We start from the raw sequence: 22,541 nt of genomic DNA on the forward strand, positions 1-22,541 counted from the left end.
ACTCAGATGGGGGCAAAGGAGGCCCCAGGTAGACTCAGGCTTATATAATTCATTGTACCCACAGTCTCAAATTGATGCTCTTGTATCAGTCTCCTTATGCATCCCTATGTCCAGTGGTATAAAAGTGAAAGTGAAAGTGAAAGTGAAGTCACTCAGTTGTGTCCAACTCTTTGTGACTCCATGGACTGTAGCCTACCAGGCTCCTTGGTCCATGGGATTCTCCAGGCATGAATACTGGAGTGGGTTGCCATTTCCTTCTCCAGCAGATCCAGTGGTATGGACTATTCTAATTGTCAAGTACCAAGTGCCAGCTTGGAGTGAGGGGGTGAGAAGTTCACACTAAACCCCATCACAAGGACTAACGATGGAAACATGGTGGTTTCTCCAAAGATATCTGAAGTAAGCAACCAAACATACATACACACAATACATTCCACTACAGCTACCTAATCATTTGAGTCCCTGTAATTGCTAACAATAGCAGTAGTATTAAGTAGTAGCATTAAGGTGAAGTGCCTTCAGAGTAGCTGTTGCTGACATACAGGGAGGTTTATTAAAGACTGCTATTCATCAGAGAGAGTTAGCAGCATAATAACAGAAGTGGCATTATCTTTACATATTTGAAAGATAAAAAGTATCCAAACACACCTAATTCTAGTCTGGACTCAGATTTGGGAGCTATATGACCTTGGGTAAACTCCAGTCCTAATTTCTCTACACCTTAGTTTTCTCATCTTACAATGGAGATAATAGTACCAACCTGATGAGGTCCATTTTGAGAATAAATGTGACAATTCATGCAAAGTGCTTAGCACAATGTGGAATGAATGGGAATTACACTGTAGAGGCTAGCTGTTGCCATCTCCATTATTACTGTAAACATCCAAGGCAGTGCAGGATGGATGTCCCATAGCAGTAAAACCCTTCCAGTCCTAGGAATTAGGAAAGCGAGCCATCGCTGTGCAGCGTGTCCCAGAAACACCCAGCAGAGGACACGGGACAGGGGCTGAGTCTGTAAGGGCAGGCACACAGGCAGAGGCAGGCAGATAGAGCTCTTCTCACAGCAGCGGCCAGGAAACTCATGCTCGTGTCTCTGAAGCCAAGTTTCTCAGTAGGGCTTAGGAGGCAAGAAAGGGTGTGAGTCGTTTTTCTTGAAGCATCATATTGAGAGGCAGCCTGATGTTTTTTTAACATTAATAAAAAGAGCCCAGCGAAACTGAATCTGGGAAGCCAGGCGTGGCCCTCGTGCCATTCCGGCACTGAGCTCTCGGCGCTGATGGTGGCTGACAGTGATGAGGGCTCAGGGTGGGGTTTTGGGGTGCCCGAGCAGACTGTCTGGAGGGCTCCATACAGCTTCCAAACGCCTGTGTGTCCAGGGGAGTGGGGGCCTCCAAACAGCTGCTGCACTGCTTTGTAAACAAGTGGGGGACACACTTCCTTCACCTGGAATCCTGCAGCTGAAAAATCTGTTCACCTCCCCACGGATTTGGTTGGAAACGCTTCAAAGATTTCCGCTCATCCCCGAAAGCTGGAGCTCAGTATGAAGCGATGTGCTTCAGCTCTGAGAACAGTGCTCTCCTTGGGTGAGAAGAGCAGTATTTTCCAGCTTGACAGTAAATAACTCTGCGACTTGGGCATGAGCATGGGACCAGATTACCTCAGAGGTCCATGCAGTTTAGCTCATGGGTAAAGTACACGTGGAGAAAATGTTCCCAGCCAGAGGTGGGGGCCAGCCTTGCACGGAAGAGAAGCGCATGGGAGGACATTTTTCCAGGGCATGGTGCGATGACTGGATCATTTCCAGAGACTGCTGCCAAGGCGGGCCTCTGGGCAGCTGCAGCTTCAATGAGGCTATATCATCCCCCTCTCTACCCCTCCCCAGCCCTGGCCTCGCACGTGTGTGTGTGTGTGTGTGTGTGTGTGTGTGTGTGAGTGTGTGCGAGCATCAGCCAAAAACATTCATTAGCGTGCTTTTATGTATCAGAGCTTAAAAGCCATCAAGGGCAGCTGTTGTCTGGAAGCCAGGGAACTAATTCAAGTCACGGCTCCACCATTTGGCCATATGACCTCCACCAGGTCATCTCACCCCACTCTGAGCTTCAATTTCTTCATTTGTAAATGAAGATGATAATATTTGAACCAATTAACTCAGGGTTTTGATGAAGAGCCAAATTAAAATGAGATGATGGATAGAAAAGTCTCTGCAGACTCTAAAAAGTCCTGCTTCTCAAGGTATGGGCCACAACCTAAGCAGCGCTGACTTTACCTGGGAGCTTGTCAAAGATGCAGGCTCCTGGACTCCACCCCAGATGTACTGAATCAGAATCTGCTTGTTCACACTAGCAAGGTAGTGGATGTGCACGTTTGAGTTCAAAAAACACTGCTCTAAAGCACTATAAATATTGGATTGACAGACAAATTGCAAAGTTGACTAAAACCCACCCTCCACTTGACTACCAAAATTTCGGCCACACAACTAACTTCCTACATCAACCCTGCTTCCTCAGTTGAGCTCAGTCGCTCAGTCGTGTCTGACTTTTTGTGACTCCATGGACCGCAGCATGCCAGGCCTCCCTGTCCGCCACCAATTCCCAGAGTTTACTCAAACTCATGTCCATCGAGTTTGTGATGCCATCCAACCATCTCATCCTCTGTCATCCCCTTCTCCTCCTGCCTTCAATCATTCCCAGCATCAGGGTCTTTTCCAATGAGTCAGTTCTTCACATCAGGTGGTCAAAGTATTGGAGTTTCAGCTTCAGCATCAGTTCTTCCAATGAATATTCAGGCCTGATTTCCTTTAGGATTTAGGTTTGCTCTCTTTGCAGCCCAAGGGACTCTCAAGAGTCTTCTCCAACACCACAGTTCAAAAGCATCAATTCTTCAGCGCTCAGCTTTCTTTTTGGTTCCAAGTCTCACATCCATACATGACTACTGGAAAAACCATAGCTTTCCTCAGGATATCAGAAAAGCCCAGAGAGCAGTGTCATCGTCGTTTGTCAATTCTCAGAGACATCCGCGTCGCTCTGACTTCTTCTTTTTCTTTGGACGTGGGTTATCTTTTTTTGGTGGGTCCCAGCGCCCTCCTGCCAATGGTTGTTCAACAGCTAGTTGCTGGACAGCTAGTGTTCTCACAGGAGAAGATGATCGCTGGTCCCTCTACTCCTCCATCTTGAACCGCAAGCCTCTCAGAGACACCCAGTGAAATGTGAACAAGCCTAACCTCATACCAGCATGACAAATAGAATTCTGATACAAGACTTTTGTATATCTTATATAGTTTAAAAAAAAAAAAAAAAAAAACTTACCCTGGCTTGAAATACCCGACAGGACAGTTTGGCCTTCCATCACTAACGGCATCTACTCCCAACAAATTGCTCCACCCCCTGCCGCTACCCTGGCCTCCCTGTTCATGCCCAAACATGTCGGGCAGCTCCTAAGGGAGAGCCCTGCACTGCTATTCCCTCTGCTTGGAATGCTCTTCTTCTCCAGAGCCACGGAACTCAGCCCTTTTCTCCTTGAAGACCTTGCTCAACTATTACCTTCTCAGTGAAATGCTCTCTCCAGCCCTTCAATTTACATTTTCAACACCTCCTTTCACTTGCATTTATTTTTCTCCATAGCGTTCATGGCTTTCTAATACACTATATACTTTGCTTATTTATTTTGCTTAGTTACCTTACCCATTTCTGCCCCCAAGTAGAATGTAAGTTCATGAAAACAGGGATTTTTGTCCATATTTTCATGGCACTATTCCCAGATCCTGGAACAGTCCAAGCACACAGTTGCTTGACATTTACTGAATGGATGAATGGATGTACGAGTGAATGGGTTTGCACGTGGGATCTATAATCAGAAAGACTGGGGCTTGAATGTCAGCTCTGTCAACATTAGCTGTATGACTTTGCAAAGAGTGTATGTTAACAGTCTTGATACAGAGCCTGGCGTATAGGAAATGGCTCTGTTTGTTTTAGCTATTATTATTAAAACATTAATAGTTATTATTATCATTGAATATGAGCCTCATGCTGCCAAAGAGGATCATTGAAAATTACTATTTATTTTAACAAATAGTCAAACTTTCCAAGAATAGGCTACATCAACCAAAGCAGGACTAAGGGCTGTGACTCACTTCTCAGCAGTCAATTCTTTTTGCATCAGCAAGAAAGAAACACAAAAATTAAAATTTGCATTGATGAACATAACTCACATAAAGAATAAAGCTCCCTGTCTTCTTTTAAGAGGCAGATCAGGAAATACTAGCTTCTATTATATTTTCAAATAAAATACAGCATCTAACATCGCACAAGTGAAAACCTGGGCTGAATATCAAGAATTTGTGCTCGTCCTCAGTCACTTCAGTCATATCTGACCCTTTGCAATTTCAGGACTATAACCTACCAGGCTCCTCAATCCATGGGATTTTCTAAGCAAGAATACTGGAGTGGGTTGCCATGCCCTCCTCCAGGGAATATTTCCCACCCAAGAATCAAACCCTCATCTCCTGCATTACAGGTGGACTCTTTATCACTGAGCCAGCAGGGAAGCCGATATCAAGGACTAAGTATCATTTGAGGAGACCACTCTCCCAACCAATGAGTCACTTAGAAGTTCAGGGAAAGGAACTGGAAACGTTTTCCTACATGCTCAGACCCCTTGCAAATATTTATAAAATCAGTGGTGCATTTCTCATCATAGTTGTCAAAGTATTTTTCTTAGAGATAAGAATTAGATATAAACAGACTATATTTAATTCCCCTGCCTATTCCTCTCGACCTTGAACAACATTTATTTCTTTAACTATAATAAATTCACTGCTTATGTGGGTAAATCACCTCACCTCATGGAAACTCAATTCTGTTTTCTCTGAAATCGGGCATGAAATCAATAGCATCCAAGGCTCCTTCTTGCTGTAACCTCGGAGACTCAGTAACTTAGAGCACCTCCTTTTCCCACATTGCTCACCTCAGCTCCTTCCAATTCACCACTAAGTTCTACTCGAGTGACTTGAAAATATAGCTTAAATCTGCCCACCGCTCTGGTGACTGCCCTGAAATTTACGCATCTAGACTGACTTGAGAGCTTCCTAACTGGCCCTTCACTCTCACACCTCTCTAATCTGTGCTTCCTCAAAGCAACATAAGGCTCCTTTAAAACAAAATTTTGATTCTGCCTATTCTTCTGCTTAAAATCCTTCAGTGGTTTTCCTTTGCACTTAAAATAACATCTCAAACCCTTTGTTGTTGTTGTTTAGTCGTGCCTGGCTCTTTGCAACCCACGGACAGCAGCACGCCAGGCTTCCTTGTCCATCACCATCTCCCGGAGTTTGCTCAAACTCATGTCCATTGAGTCAGTGACACCATCCAACCATCTCATCCTCTGTTTCTTCCTGCCCTCAGTTTTTCCCAGCATCAGGGTCTCTCCCAATGAGTCAGCTTTTCAAATCAAGTGGCCAAAGTATTGGAGCTTCAGCTTCAGCCTCAGCCCTTCCAGTGAATATTCAGGGTTGATTTCCCTTACTATGAACAATAAGATGACGTCCTATTTGGCAGGGTCCCTTCCTGCCTCTTCCTCTGCCTCCTCCTGAGACACTTCCCTCCCCTCTCACTGCCATCAGTCCATGCTCTGCTTTGCAGGTTCTCAGCTGCATTCCAGCCATTTACACATGTTGAGTCATCTACTCGACACTCAGCCTAACTCCTGCTCTTCATCTCACAGCAAAGTTTTCTTTATCAAAGGGACCTTTTTGAATACCTCTCAGTTCTTTGCTTCACAACACATATCATAATCTGAAGGTATGCATCATTTTATGTGTTTCTTCACTTAATGTCTGGATCTTGTTCTAAGCTCCTCAAGGAAAAGGACTACTTAATTTGTCCATTATTACATACTTGGGCTTCCCTGGTAGCTTAGATGGTAAAGAATCTGCTTGCAATGCCAGAGACCTGGGTTCGATCCCTGGGTCAGGAAGATCCCCTGGAGAAGGGACTGTCAACCCACTCCAATATTCTTGCTTGGAGAATCCCATGGACAGAGGAGCCTGGCAGGCTACAGTCCATGGGGTCACCAAGAGTCGGACATGACTGAGTGACTAACACATTACATACTCAGCACCTAGCAGACCTCTAGCATACAACTGGCAACCAACAAATATTTTTAGAACAAATGAATGGATGAATGAAGTATTATCAACTCCATCTCTGATGGGAAAGATAAGAATATGTCTTTTCCTATCTTATAAAGTTGTTTAAAAATAATATATGCAAAGTAAATTGAATCATAAAGAAATAATTCTTAAAATCCAAGGCATTATGTTTTGCCATTATATTCCTAAGATAATTATTCAAGATTAACTCATTACTAGTGTTTACTAGGGAAAATGTTCTAAAGTTCTGCTTAAATTTTTATAAAATAATAGATTTATGGGCCAAATATAAAACAATGTCAAAAGATATGGATCCATGCTCTAATGACTCAAGGCTATTATAAGTATTATTGAACCTGTGACTTTAACCAGATCACTTAGTAAATATGTGCTTAGTATTCTTCTTGTTCAGTTCAGTTCAGTTGCTCAGTCGTGTCTGACTCTTTGCCACCCCATGAATCGCAGCACGCTAGGCCTTCCTGTCCATCACCAACTCCCGGAGTTCACTCAAACCCATGTCCATGGAGTTGGTGATGCCATCCAGCCATCTCATCCTCTGTCGCCCCCTTCTCCTCCTGCTCCCAATCCCTCCTAGCATCAGAGTCTTTTCCAATGAGTCAGCTCTTTGCATCAGGTGGCCAAAGTACAACTTGATAAATAGTGATTGAAGTGCCTAATTCCTGTTTCACTGTAGTTAATAGCCAATAGAAAAGAGTAGGCTGGGCTATCTGAAATAAATATATCAAACAGGAAAATTTCAATTGCAATAATGTTAAAATCTGTTATAAAAGAGGATTACATTATCATTATTATAAGAAAGTGTTGTTGTGTTGTGTGTTATCATTCAGTCATGTCTAACTCTTTACAACCCCATGGACTGTAGCCCACCAGGCTCCTCTGTCCGTGGAATTCTCCAGGCAAGAATACAGGGGTGGTGGCCCTTCCCTTCCCCAGGGGATGTTCCCAACCCAGTGATCAAACCCACATCTCCTGCATTACAGTTGGGTTCTTTATCACTGAGCCACTAGGGAAGTGACCTACTATTTATTTTGCATAGATTTTTACTTTTTTTATTCACCTTTGGTTAAATTTTCTGAATTTCTTAGGCAACGTTAGGCAATTAATAAGTTATAATACTGTTCTTATATCAGCTTGGGAATGTGATATGACAAACAGAAGGAAAGAAAATTCATCTAAGTCTTGGCGACTGAAGAAGGTGAGGAAACAGTTGGAATCCAATTGGAAGTAAACTTGGCTAGGCATAAGGATACAGCCATCGTGTATGGAATGGCAATGAGGAAAAACGGGAAGGCAAGTTTCCATACCTTCCAGCTGAAGAACAGAAATAATGATCCCAGGCCCTAGAAACCAATAGGGAATACTGTAAGAATAAATTAGATCCAGTTTTCCTTTGGAGGAAAGACACTATATAATTTATGATATTGTTATTATAATCATTAGTCATCTTTGCCTAGATTTATGGAGTGACTCATCCTAAATTAAGGCTTTGGAACAATAAGAAGAGGGAAATTTATGAGACCTACAATGATTTTCTAGTCTCATAAAAGATTGTAATACTTGATTCTTAAGATGCTGAAATATCTCTGCCTCTTAACAGAAGGCTACAGGGACCATCCTTTGATTCATTATTTGATATGTCTTTCAGGTCTCCATCCTCTTGCTCTCTGGGACTAATAATTCAGCAAGCATTTTAACAGTCACCTTGGCCGTCAATAAATCATTTTAACTTACCTTTAGAGGGTCTATTTCTCCCCTCTCCCTCTGAGAATAACGTGTTACTTTTTAATCCTTTAATTTTTCTATACATTCACTTGATAATTTTTGAGCACCTTTAACCTGCAAAGCAATGAGGTAGATGTAGAGAGATAAGGGGAATAAGATCTTGTTCATCCCTCAAAGAGCTTGCAGTCTGGTTGGGAGATGTAAGTAAGAGGACAGGATCTGAAGACCATTTAGAGAAGACTGACTGGATAAACAGTGTGAAAGAGAAGGCTGAGTATAAAATTTCCCCTCCTGACAGAATGGAGAGAGAATGATCTCGCTAAGCAGGTCAGGAGCAGATCTGGAGAAAGACCATCAGCTCTGTTTTAGGCACATTGGGCTGAGGATGAATACAAAGTCCAGGAAGAAGCTTGATTCATGGATCTGGACCAAGGGAAAGAAGCAAGACTGGAAATAGATGTGAATTTCATCCAAAAAGAAATCCTGGGAATGGGTGAGATACTCAGTGAGAGAATATTAAAAAAAAAAAAAAAGAGGGGGGAAGACAAGGGAGTCTGATGGTTACAAATGAAAGAAGGAAAAAGACAACTAATTTGGGGAAGAGATGAACAGGATCAGAAGGGCTAATGAAGAGAAAGCAGAGGGAAAGAGAAACATCAGAGAGACAAGGGAGGAAGAAGAATCTCCATGAAGAGCAGAGACTGGAAGACTTGCCTTTAGAAAACAGCCTCCTTCCCTCTTTCTAAACAGGAGGAGGCAAAGGGCAGACAAGTACAGAAGTATTTTGAAGTAGATATAGGAGACTTTAAAAGGAGAAATTGTTGATTGGAAAATGAAAAGTCAAAGGAGTCTGTGATGCTCAGAGAAAATGTCAACATGTAGAGAAAGCAGGGTAGACTTGGGAATTGACCAGACATAGACTCAAATTTCAGCTCTTTTCTAACATATGACTTATTCCAAGGGAAAGCACTTTCTCTAAATAGTCTCAGTTTTGTCTTCTGAGCAAATGACAAATAACAAAGACATATTTTGTAGGGTTGTTTTGAGGATTAAGAAAAAGCACGTGTGTCAAGCCCTGGGCTTTGGAGTGGGCTTCGGTGGGGATAGAAGGGGCCAGGACAGGCTGGGCTGAAGACAGAGCAGGGCTTCTCACAGGTGAATGAACATCAGAAGCACCTATGTCAGAACTCCCATAACACAGACTTCTAAGCCTCACCCGGAATGAGCTTCTTGTTTGGTATGGCTGGAGTGGGACTTGAAAATCTGCATTCTTAATAAGCTCCAGTGTTCTTGCCTGGAGAATCCCATGGACAGAGGAGCCTGGCAGGCTACAGTCTGCAGGGTCGCAAGAGTCGGACACGACTGAGCGACTAAACCACCACCACCAGTAAGTCCCCAGGTAACGCAGACGCAGCTGATCTGGGAGCTATACTTCAAGGACTACTGAGACAGAGAAATCCTTTGAGAGAAAAGATCAAAAGGCAAAGGGAGTTTGATGGCACCAGAACACAGAGTCCGGAAGAAGAGGATCACACTCTTTTGAGCCTTCATTATCCATTAACACACTTCATTGTCTTATCTCCAGAACCTTGGCCAGCTCTCTCAGAAGCAGGCACTCTCTTATCCCAGAATTCCAAGAACAGGAGCAGGAATTCGTCCAACTGAGCGGCTGGCCTGGTGGATGCAGAGAGAAGGGGTAACTCTGAGTTGCCTGAGGAGACAGAGAAAGGAAAGCCTAGCAGATCTCAGCGTTTCCGCCAAGGGGCTTTGAGCGGGGCCATCAGGAAGGTAGCAGTACTTTTGGAGCCAGGTTGAAGCAACATGGCTTTTTTTAAAAAGTGGGAACTGTCAAGTTTATATATTATTTTAATTTTGCTCCATCTTTTCAATTTTGCATGGCCCAAGTGTTTAATATTTCACGTGCTTCTTTTTCATCTTAAATTACTTTTTATTTTTCTTATTCTTTTCCCCAGCCAAGTACCTTTATTGCTAAAAAGGGTAGTTTATAACCCTTTGCCATGGATCAGATTATCTTCGAACACTCTTTTCCCTTTTTGGCTCTTAATTCCTTCCCATTGTATTATTCAGTTATTCCATTCTATTGCATCCATTATTCACTACTTTTTTTTTTCAAAAATTGATTCTGCAGAAATCGAACACCCTCATTTTTCATTTCTCTTGGAGTTACTTTGTAGAAACCCAACTAGATTATAGCTCCTAATGCATTGATGGTCCACCGAGTGCACGTCGCCCAGCATGTTTATTAGTTCTGAGTAAGGAGTCAAGTCAAATCCTATTCCTTTTCAAGATTCTCCTTTCATATATCATTTAAGAAAATTGCTCAACCATCTAGCTTGCTTCTACTCAGTCCCTGACTCATTTTCTCACTACTGAATGCTCCGCCGTCCTTCCCACAGTTATATTTTCATAAGGGAAGAGGAAAGATAACCTGTCATGCAGTTGCAGGGTCATGGAGGCTGCACTCTGCAGATGGGCTCTGGGGACAGCCGGGGCAAGACGAGGAAGCTGGTCAGTACATAGGCATCAACCGCTTTCTCCTCTCTGCATCCAGAACCATCACCTCACCTGTGATCTTTCTCATCAACAAATTTTTGAAATTATTCTCAGCTCCCTTAATGATATGGTGCTTAGTCTCTTGCTTTGTGCATAGCAAATACCCAAAACCATGAACAGATGAATGACAATGACAAATGAATGTTACACAGACCCAACACAGCCGGCTCCCGTCTCCTTGCTCAGCTACTATCTTCCTGTTACCCACTTTCCTGAGACTATGTTATTCAGAAACTCTCACAGTTCCCTCCATGTGCCATGCTCACCCACACCTCCAGGCTGCTGTATGGGTCCCTTCCTTTTCACCTGCTTCCTGTAACTAATGTGGCACCCCTCTTTCTCCAGAAAATCACCCCTGAACCTCTGCCTGGGTTGGGTGGCCCTCTGATGTGTCCTGAAAACCTCTCCATTTCTTGGCACTAAAATAATACTTCCCTTATCAGCTTGCTTGTCCTGCTCCTTTAACTAGACTAAGGGCAACTTAAAAGCAGGGACTGTGTCTCATGCATCATTGCAATCCCAACTCTTACATGAATACTTAAATGATGCTGTTTGGGGTGAAAGAGGAAACGCTAGTGCCCAGGTGAAAGATGTGGGGCATTTTAGTGTGGACAGTTGCCATGGGTGTGGAGAGGAGTAGAAAGCTGTGGTGTGCAGCAAAAAGAGGACCTTTCAGATAGGACAGCTCACTGGAGGCCAGTGGGAGAGGCCAAAGTACAGCACGGCAGCTGGGGGCTGAGAATGCCCTCCCATCTCCCAAAAATGCTTTCAGGGGCTTGTTACTGTATCAGAGATGTAAGGATTGAATTTCCTTAAGAGAACAATAGCAGCTCCATGCCGTACAGCCTCTTCACTAGCATTTCCATCAGGGAAAAGTATTCCTTGCTGCAACAGGACAACAAAGCAGCTAACTCATTTTAAAAGATTCCAAATAATTCGAATCACTGTACAGATAGTTTTTTTTTTAAAGTCCCAGCAGCAAAAAGGAAGGCTATGTGATGCTGTTCACCTTGAAGTCATTTCCTCACTTGCTCTTTGATTTCCCTTACCTCCTCTTCTTCAAGCCGCAGACCAAGAAAGGGACTCCTTTCCAGGCTTCTTTCCAGCTGTTAAGCAGGTGAAATCACACCTGTTAAAACACTGGTGTAACATTTTCTTAAGCTTTCTAAGAACAACAGTGTCTCAGTTCTTGAAATTTCAAGATCTAATTTCCCCTTTTGGGGGAATCATTAATCCCTCCCTCCATCTCTAGCTCATCCTCTCCAGCCTTTTCATATTTGTTCCTACTCTCTGAATCTCTCTGCAGGGCAAGAACCCGAGTGGTAGGGTAACTCCTCTTCCCCTGCAAACCTGCCCCTTCCACTGTCTTGGTGAAGGAGGCTCCCAATTTAACAAGTCTCCTTCACTCCAACAAATCCGATGTGGGCTGGAAGAATTTAAAATCCATGCTCTCTCGTGATCCTTCTTTCTCTGCCTCTGAGCTGACCCTACCTTTCGTTCCCCATCTGACATCCTATCCACGTCCCTCAGCTAACAAACCCTCCCCTTAATTCTTGGAGCACCTGTTTTCTGTAACAGAAAATAAGTGCTTGTCTCCTACATTTTCCCCTGGGAGCTCCTGGGAGCCGGCCTAGGCGTCCCGTCAGCAGTGTCCCTGCGCAGAGAGGACTCAGTCCATCAGTCACTGCCTGTCACACTTGATGGACTGTCTTTCAAGCAGTGGCTTTGCTCCCCATTTGGAATACACCTTTGGTGATGTTTCTGAGAATAGTCCACAAGAAAGAGAAGTTAGTCCTGCACGTGGCAGCTGCTTTCTACCCTGCAGTTTGGACTTCACCTCTGGTTCTACCAGACAGAGCCAAGAGGTCTGTTTTCTCAGCTCTCTGCGTGACATAGCCCATAACTCTTCCTAGAAGAAGCATTCAGGCCCTCCCAGGAGCCCAGTACATTCGGAACTGAGGGTACACGGGCCAGCAAGGATTCGGTCTCCCGCACATTCACCCCACGCCCCTCAGGGCCCGCTCCGCAGGGGGACGAGCCCTGCCTGACCCGGGGCTGAGCGGAGCGAGGGGAGAAGGCGCCGCCGGGGTGAGGGCCGCCGACTCCGCGCTGGAGCAGGCGCAGGTGCGGAGACAGGGCGTCTGCGAAGATGATTGCCCTCCTCGCGGGCGCTGCCAGACGACTTCAGCACATTCCAGGGCGTGCAAACTGCCGAGAAAGAACACTGTCAGCAGCGTCATTTCTAACGAGGGAGAAGCAGTAGATGAGGCGGGAAAAAAAAAAAAAAGAGAAAACCCTCCCACCCCAGCTGTACCCTGATCATCCTGGCGGGAGTCGTCGCCCTCTCTCTCCTCCTGACCCTCTCGCCAGGAGCTCGGCCGAGAGGCCCTGCTAGTGGCACTGTCTGACCTTGGAGGTCAGGGTTAGAAAAAGTAGAAACCAGGTTATTGCGGAGCCCTGGGAATCTAGATAGACGCTTCTGCACAACCCCATCAATTTCCGACTGCCTTCTTTTATTTTGTCCAGACTTGTCATATTTGTGTGTGTGTGTGTGTGTGTGTGTGTAAACGCACGGCACTCATACTCATTTATCCAGAGAGAGTTTTGTATCATTTTCAGTTTCCTTTTCAGTTTGGTTTCATTCAGCCAATTTATAGTTTAAAAAGGTATCTTGGTTACAGAGATTTTCTAGCCTTTGCAAATGCTTTGAGTTGTGGAAACTTTACTTCTTTATTAAAACTGATAAACTTGTAAGGTTATAGGCTATATATATATATATACACACACACACACAAACATATATATTTACACACATACACACACATATTGGCAACATACATCTTGGCACACAAATATTGCAACATATATTGGCATGTGGCATGTAGCAAATAATAAAGCAAAATGCATTCCATGGTGTAGCTGCTCCTTCTGGAAGCCCTCCCCCTGTTAAACACCCTTCTGTGCTGACCTTGGTCATGGATCAGCCCTTTCCTTGCCCATCTTCATGGGCATTTGGCTCTCACATGAGGCCACCCCACCCCTGCTACCGTTTCAGATAAGCATGTTCACTGTCCTACATTACACATGCCTTAGAGTGCGTCAGGAAGTGGGCTTCAAATCCTCCTTGTTCCCCAGCTGTCCTTCACTCTCTGTCAGCAAAACAATTCCGAGCTAATGGCACTTCAAGACATATTTTCCGCTTGTGTTTCTGCTTATGTTGGTGTCGAATGGTAACCGCCCCCCCTCCTCACCATAGTGCTCATTGCCTAACAACTCTGAGTTATTCCAGTTCTTAGATTTATGACCTTTGTTTTTCTTCCCTAAACATATTATTCTATTCTTGATCTTATAGTACCATTGTGTTTATTCTAGTAACCAATCATGCCCCCCTTTTTAGAAAAAAAAATCGCATTCATTGTCTATGCAAAGGCAGTTGTGTGTTTCCTGTATGCAGCTTTCTGATTGCTATTTGAATACAGTCAAAAAGAAATTGGATTTTTTGTGCATGCCTGATTCCCTTTCATGCATGCTTTTGTCAAATTTTGACACAATAAATACAGACCTCCTCCATGTGGACCCCAATTGATTAATTAAAGGGGAGATTCATTGCAAAATTGCCAGCAGCTGTAGGCTAGAATGAAGGCTGGGGAGTCCACACACCAAAAAGGCTAGCAGTGGAACAGAACCACCTCTAGAGATGTGTCTGAATTTGGTGGAAAGTGAGTTCTACTTCCCAAACTGAGCCTTTTTTCACTCTAGGAACAATTTAGAATATTTAATTTGTTTTCCATTGAAAAACAGGCAACTCACATTAAATATTTTCTTATTTTTTTAATTGAAGTATAGTTGATTTACAATGTTGGGTTAATTTCTAGTGTTCAGCAAAGTATGTACGTATATTTTTTTTTCCATATTCTTTTCCATTGTGGGTCATTACACAATATTGAATATAGTCCCCTGTGCTATATAGTAGGACCTTGTTTTTTTTATTTTATATGTAGTAGTTTGTATCTGCTAATTCCAAATTTGTGATTTATCACTTCCACAGCGCCTTCTCCATAATCATAAATTTGTTTTCTGTGCTTGTCAGTCTGGTTCTGTTCATAAATAAGTTCCTTTGTATCTTTTTCCTTCTCTCTCTCTTCCTTTTCCTAGACAAAGGATACAGAAATGTGTGGCAAGACACATTGTTAAATACCAGGACATTTCGTCAGCATCACAAGGCACACCCAAGAAGAACAATTCTGATGCAAGACCAAGGTCACTGAGGGGAAGAGAGCAAAGGCAACTTCCATTTGCAAACTCTCTGAGTTAGGCAATACCATATTCTGCATTCTGCCATCAATCTGGAATATGCATGGTCATGTGGAATTTCAGATGCATCCAGAAGGGAAGATAAAAGAAGCTTCCAACAAATATCAATAGAGAAGGATGTCAAGGGTAAGGATTGAATCCATAGGCATAATCAGTTAATGTGCAGAGGCAGAAGGGGAAGAAGTCAGCAGTGGAGGGGAGCCGCACAAGAGACAGGGTTCAGGAGTATAATGTCTCCAATAAGTCATGGCGGTGGCAATTCCTCAAGGTCCTTCCTGATCCTCCCACAAAAGCTAAAGTTGACATTTTCTCCATCTGTACTCTACCTCTCCAGGAGCTCATAAATCTGGGCTCTGACCTAACCACGATGGAGGACTCAGCTGGGAGAACAGGTTATCTCCCAAGTTCCTGCACACAGCACCAGGGGCCACCTGTAAGTCACAGCCTGTGGGAGGTTGGGGAACATCTGGTCAAGTTCATCTCCTGCCACCACCACTGAGCCAGCCTCTGTTCCTTCTGTCTGTTTTAAATGTACCTCTCTCTCCAACACAGCATCTTGGGAACATCAGGATGTTGCATAATGAACTGAGAGGAATCCAAGAACCAAGCCACACATGTTGAACTATGAGAAACCACATGTGCAAGCGAAAAACAGCCTCAGCTTTAGCATCGCTTTGTTTCTCAAAGCAGTAAATGTGTTGGAGGCCACGCTGAATATTTGATACAGACTGAGGAGGGGTGTGGATATATTGTGCTTGTGAACATCTGCACCAAAGGGACTTGAGGTATGTTTTCAAAGTAACCTTCATAGCTATCATTCACTGAGTGCCTACAAAGGTCAGACACTGTATAGACATTATCCCTGATTATCCAATATGGCGACAAAGTGGTTATTATTGTGCTCATTTTTTTCTAATTAGAAAACTAACCACTAAGATAATAAATGACTCATCAAGGTTTCATGACTGGTAAAGGGTAAAGACAATTCGGGGAAAGTGGTTTCTTTTGTCTCAAGGCCTACAGTCCTTCTGCTCTTTAAACTTTCTCCCCCGATCCATCTAGAAAGGTACAAAGTGACAAGTGTTGACTCCTTGTGTTTGCTCAACTCCATTAATTAGAGCATAGCCAGAGGCTGTGTCAAGGATTGTATATGTAGAGAAAGAGAGTGAGGAGTATGTGTGTGCATGTGTGTGTGTAAACAGAGAGAGAGAAAGAGAGTAGATATCAGGCTAAGATATGTACAGAGAATTTCCAGCTAAAGTTGACTAGCGTCTCCAAAGCTAATGATGGGGCGGCATGCTCAGTCATGTTCGACTCTTCCCGACCCCATGGACTGTAGCCCGCCAGGCTCCTCTGTCCATGGAACTTTTCAGGCAAGAATACATTTCCTGTTTCAGGGGATCTTCATGATTCTCTTGCATCTCCTGCATTGGCAGGTGGGTTCTTTACCACTGCACCACCTGGGAATCCCAAGCTAATGATGGGGAAAGTCAAGTTGAAATATGCCCATTCTTTCAAAGAAAGATTGTACTATTAGTAAATGTTCAGAATTACTAAGGGCAATGGTCCAAGCAAGCCAGAGACATCAATAGGATTCCTTTTCTTTATGAAGTTCATCGATCCTCAACCACAGGGATAGTAATTCACCAAATCTTTACCAGCAGCCTCTGCTGCCCAAAAGTTACCTCAGTTACTCTTCTGGAGTCTACTAAATCTTATAAGGAGTGGAATAGCAATAGTATTATCAACTTAAAGCCAAACCACAGCAGTACCTGCCAATAGGGTCTTCCCTGTTGGCCTTCCTCTTCTTCTTTTTCACCTGTTTCAACACTCACAAGCTCAGAAACCAGAGCTGGCAGGATCAGAGAGAATAAATGAGTGTGCAGAGGAAAGAAAAAAAGAGCTAGTCAAAACCCTTGCCTGCCATAAGCTTTGGCCTCCAGTTTGAAAGAGACCCAGGCTCTGGTTCCACATTTTGGGAGGAAAGATGTTAACGCTAAATAAAGGTCAGAGCTTTTTATTACTATAAAATTAGATTTGATATATTATGAAACCTGAGGTCCGTGGTTCCTTAAAAAAAAAAAAAAGCAAGCAACATTTTATTTACACATTTATGTGTGCCTTTTCCTAGAGAGAGAATCCACAGATTTTATCAGGATCACAAAAAAGTTTCAAATTATTCCCAAATCAGAGAACTTCTGGAATGTCAGAGCAATCTTAGACTTTGGCTTTAGATCTTGTTTGTTTCTCCTCCAGAGCGGCACTGGTCAGTACCCAGCTGATTCTGTTTTAAAGTGGACCTTGGGAGATGGGACACAGACTAACCTATTCTCCAAAAAGCCCTTTGGACATGGTTTCAGGACACATATGGTTTAGATCTGGAGAAGACAGAAATTAGCTTTGAAATTTAGAATGTAGTTTTCTAAGCTATAGAAACATATCTTTTCTTTCTGGCTTACTTCATGCTGTATAATAGGCTCCAGTTTCATCCACCGCATTAGAACTGATTCAAATGTATTCTTTTTAATGGCTGAGTAATACTCCATTGTGTATATGTACCACAGCTTTCTTATCCATTCATCTGCTGATGGACATCTAAACCAATACAATATTGTAAAGTAAAATAATAATAATAATAATATAAAAAAATAAAAAGAAACACATCTTTTAATAACCCAATGAGGTTACCTCTGTTGCAACTACATTTTAAATTTGTTCAGTGAATTATACATGGCTCTTGAACCTGTGTTTTGACATAAAATGCATGTAACCCAAGTGGTCTGACTCCCTGATGCTCAGCTACTGGCCTTCCAAGGCCTTGGCCTGTCTCTCCAGTCCACAGGTGAATTGCCTGCTACCGGAAAGGAATCCAAGTTCAAAGAATCAGGTATTTTTTATTTTGAAATATAGTTGATTTACAATGTTGCGCCAACCCTTGCTGTACAGCAAAGTGACTCAGCTTTACACATACATGCATTCTTTTTCAAAAAAATATTCTTTTCCATTATGGTTTATCCCAGAAGATCAGATATAGTTCCCTGTGGTATACAGTAGTACCTTGTTGTTGATCCATTCTAAGTGTAATATTTTGCATCTACAAACCCCAAATTGCCATATTTTAGGTTCCACACGAAAATGATATCATATGGTATTTGTCTTTCTCTTTCTGACTTACTGTATTTACTATGATAACCTCTGATTGCATCCATGTTGCTGTAAATGGCATTATTTTCACTTTTTATGGCTGAGTAGTATTCCACTGTGGCTTTCCAGGTGATGTAGTGGTGAAGAAGCCTCCTGCCAAAGCAGGAGACACAAGAGATGTGGGTTCCATCCCTGGGTTGGGAAGGTCCCCTGGAGTAGGAAATGGCAATCTACTCTAGTACTCTTCCCTGGAAAAGACAGTTCAGCTCTTGACTAGAACGTTCTGGGCTTTGCTGTTGGTACTGCCACAATCACCAGCATCCTTAGAGATGTGGAAGATAAATGTCTCAGCCTGGAAACAGAGCCTGAAGAGGCATAATTGATTTGAAAAGTGGGTCCCTAGGCGGTGAAGAGTTAATGAGATGGGACTGTGACACGACAAGTTTGGGAAGCCACAGGATGTCCCTGCACTGACCACCACCTCACCATATGCCACAAAGACACACGGCTGGCGGTTCAGCAGGTGCAGTCACTCAGCCCCCTGGGATGTCTCCAGACAGCCTGTGCAGAAAAGCTGCTCAACGCCGTCTCTTCAAGAGGAAGGAGAGCCAATTTATCTGCTCAGCCCCTTCCCATCTTCTGCCTCAGCTTCACCATGCACAGAGTTCCCTCCCCAGGTTCCAAGTCAGAAACAGCACCCAGCTCGCTCGATGGCTGGTGGGGAAGCCCAGCCCTGTGCATCAGTGACCAGCTGCATCCATGCCTGAACTTGGCTGGGGAGGCAGCTGGCCAGCCTCGGGTGGCAGGAGTGCCCGGGCCCACAGGGGACCACGCAGTCTCAGTGGCAAGCAGGTGAGCCTTAGAGAATCTGATTGGGTATGTAAGATTATACTGTACAGCAGGAGCTGGAATTAAAATTATATCCAAAGCCCAGAAATATATCCTCCTTTTCGTCAGCTTTTGCCAAATATCTCTTTGTGCTGAGAGCCGGGACCATGACCCTAATTACAGAAGTATATCGGACATCCTATGGTCTCAAGGCAGATCACTGGGTGTGACTCTCCATGCAAATTCTAATCCCTCGCCAAAGACCTTGTGATCTACTGTGAAGGCCACCCAGTGAGCTCCTAAACACCAGATCCAATGAGTCCCTTTCCATGTTTAATTACTCCTCGCAACTGGAAACTTTTTCAATGTGAAACTTTTTTCTCCCTTGGATTCCAAACATGCTTCTTGTCAGATTCTCCTCTTCCTTTTTAGTCTCCTTGAGTGGGTGCTTTTCCTCTGTTGACCCTGTGAAAGCTGGTCTTCCCTGGGTCTCCATCCTCAGCCTGATGCTCTCTTCAGTCTGTGGGCTCTTCCTGGGGAACCTCATTGGCATCATTGCCTAAAATAGCTCTTCTGTGGTAGGGATTCCCAAAGCCCCAGACTCATGAGTGAGACATGATCCTGACTTTCTTTAGGAAAAAGAACAACAAACATCAATTACTAGGACAGAGTGTAGAAAATGCTGTCCTGAAATGTGCTAGGATAACATTTTCACCTGGAGCACACTAAGCCTGAAGAATTTGCTTCAATGGATTTGAAACAATAAGAAAAACCCTGAGGGATGGGATGGGGAGGGAGGTGGGACGGGAATTCAGGATGGGTGACACATGCACACCCATGGCTGATTCGTGTGAATGTACGCAAAAACCACCACAGTATTGTAAACTAATTAGCCTCCAATTAAAATAAATTAATTTAAAAAAAAAAAAAGGAATTTGTTTTGAAAGATGAAAAAAGGGATAAAATTCCAGAAAAAAAAAAATCCCTCAAAAAAACATAGACCTGAGAGAGCATGGAATCAGAGAAGAAGTAATGAATCTGAAAGAAGAACATAAACAATCTACCGAGACACGACTGGAAAGGCAGGAGGAGAAAGGTCACAAAAGACCCTGCGTGCCAGTCCATGGTGTCTGGACATCATTCTAAGGGCAGGATCAAGGCAGCGTCACCTTTTATAAATATTACTTTGTAAAGACTGTGGTTTGGGGGCGACATGAAGGACAGAGACCAGTTAGGAGGCTGTTGCCACAATCCAAGCAAGACATTCTAAGCTATTAAGAGTTTGGCAGCAATGATCTTTGGTTTTCCCATCTACAGTAACTTGCACAAGGCAACTGCTGAGCTAGTTCCAAAACTTTTTGTCTATCTAATTATGGATAATGAATTACTTTCTTAATTCTCAAATGTTTACTTGATTTCTGGGTATTCCAGGCAATTCCTTCAAGGTTCTCCAGCAACTCTGGAAGTTTTAAAATTATTTTGTGACTGTCCAAATCACAGTTTTCTCTAGAAGCCCCTTCTGTTTTTTGTTATTGTTGCCGTTTTAAATCATTAGATGATGTTTATTGAACAGATACAAGAGAAAAAGTCCTCTGTTAGCTGTACAAAGACAAGCAAGACATAACGCCTTCGGAAGTTACAGTTCAGTGGGAGAAAGAAAGAGCATCAGTTGTGAAACAGGACAGATGAGAGAAGGGGCTCCAGCAGTGTGACTTGACTGGAGAGGAGGAAGTCCATAACTATGAGAGGTTTGGGTTAAGCAGGGCCTTGAAATGCCCAGGATCTCAGTTAGGCAGAGATGAAGGGATAGGTGTCTCTGACAAAGTCCCAGGAGCATGACATCATTGTTAATTGTCTGCTGCTGCTGTTGGTGCTAAGTCGCTTCAGTCGTGTCCGACTCTGTGCAACCCCATAGACGGCAGCCCACGAGGCTCCCCTGTCCCTGGGATTCTCCAGGCAAGAACACTGGAGTGGGTTGCCATTTCCTTCTCCAGTGCATGAAAGTGAAAAGTGAAAGTGAAGCTGCTCAGTCGTGTCTGACTCCTAGCGACCCGATGGACTGCAGCCGACCAGGCTCCTCCGTCCATGGGATTTTCCAGGCAAGAGTACTGGAGTTAATTGTCGAGGCTTGGTCAAAGTGGAAGGGTGCAGGGAGACCTAGTCGATGAAAGAAAAATGGTGGACAAATCAGGAAGACGGGAAGATCCAGGTTGAGGCTACAGCAGCTGAGTTGTTTGAGTGGACATCCTCCGAAGCAACTCTGTTCCACATAGCGGTGTCCCACAAAGCCGGTTGCAGTCTGCTGACTCAGCAATTATTCCTACAGCTGTTTGCATTGAAGCAAATCAAATCTGTCTTCATGTTGCCTTCTTCTCCTTAACCCAGAGAAGACAAGAGTTTCCTCACAAGCAGCAGCTGTCTGAGCCATTACCTTGGAGTAACCCCAGACCTTCCCAGTCCCTTCATGGAACCTGAATATGAGCTGGCCTGAGTGAGCCTGCAGGGTTGTCTATGTGTATTTCTTTTCAATGGGAGGAACCTCCACTACTTTAGACATTAGAGGGCTGGACTGCTATTTTATGAAGCATGTGCATTGTGTGCTAAGTCGCTTCAGTTGTGTCCAATCTTTGTGTCTCCGTGGACTATGGCCCGCCAGACTCTTCAGTCTATGGGGTTCTCCAGGCAAGAACACTGGAGTGGGTAGCCATTTACTTCTCCAGGGGATCTTCCCAACTCATGAATCGAAGCTGTGTCTCTTATGTCTACCTGCATTGGCGGGCGGGTTCTTGATCATTCGTGCCAGCTGGGAAGCCCCTTACGAAGCTCATATGAAGTCAAAGTTTTCTAGTGAACCATCAATGTTTAAATCCAATATTTAAAGCCAAGGGGCCAAAACCCAAAACATACTAGTTAAGAGATAAGTTAATTTATTGAACTAACATCCTAAATTGAATTGACTGAAGAGATCTAGAAATAAGATCAAGAAGATTTATCCCCTTTAAGGGAAATTTGAGGAACCATGCCTCAAAGGTAGGGCAAAAGAGAGAGATAGACAGAAAAGAAACCAGAGACCAAGAACAAAGTCTCTGACTTCAGTAAGGTCTAAAACAATATGTTCCTAGCTGTTCCAGACCCCCCCCCAAATTCTGTGTAAAATTAAATGATGCTATGAGACTTCCCTGGTGGTTCAGTGGCTAAGGCTCCATGCTCCCAATGCAGGGAGCCCAAGTTCTGTCCCTGGCTGAGGAACTATATCCCACAAGCCGCTACTAAGAGTTGGCATGTTGTACTTAAAGATTCCACATGTCGCAACTAGAACCTGGCACAGCCAAATAAAAAAATAAAATGTTTCTAAGTGTTAGAAAGTCACTTCTGTGTTTTTTATTCAGCAACTTGTGTCATTGGAAGAGGGTGTTTGCTGTGACCAGTGTGTTATCTTGGCAAAACTCTGTTAGCCTTTGCCCTGCTTCAGTTTGTACGCCAGGGCCAAACTTGCCTGTGACTCCAGGTATCTCTTGAATTCCTACTTTTGCATTCCAGTCCCCTATGATGAAGACATCGTTTTTTCGGTGTTAGTTCTAGAAGTTCTTGTAGGTCTTCATAGAACCATTCAACTTTAACTTCCTCAGCATTAGTGGTTGTGGTATAGACTTGGATTATTTTGGTATTTAATGGTTTGCCTTGGAAATGAGATTTCCAGAGTTTGCCGAGATCATTCTGTCATTTCTGAGACTGATCCAAGAACTTCATTTTGGACTCTTTTTGTTGACTATGAGGGCTACTCCATTTCTTCTGA

Source organism: Bos mutus, chromosome 14, assembly GCF_027580195.1.
Source record: "Bos mutus isolate GX-2022 chromosome 14, NWIPB_WYAK_1.1, whole genome shotgun sequence".
In the NCBI taxonomy this organism is placed as follows: Eukaryota; Metazoa; Chordata; class Mammalia; order Artiodactyla; family Bovidae; genus Bos; species Bos mutus.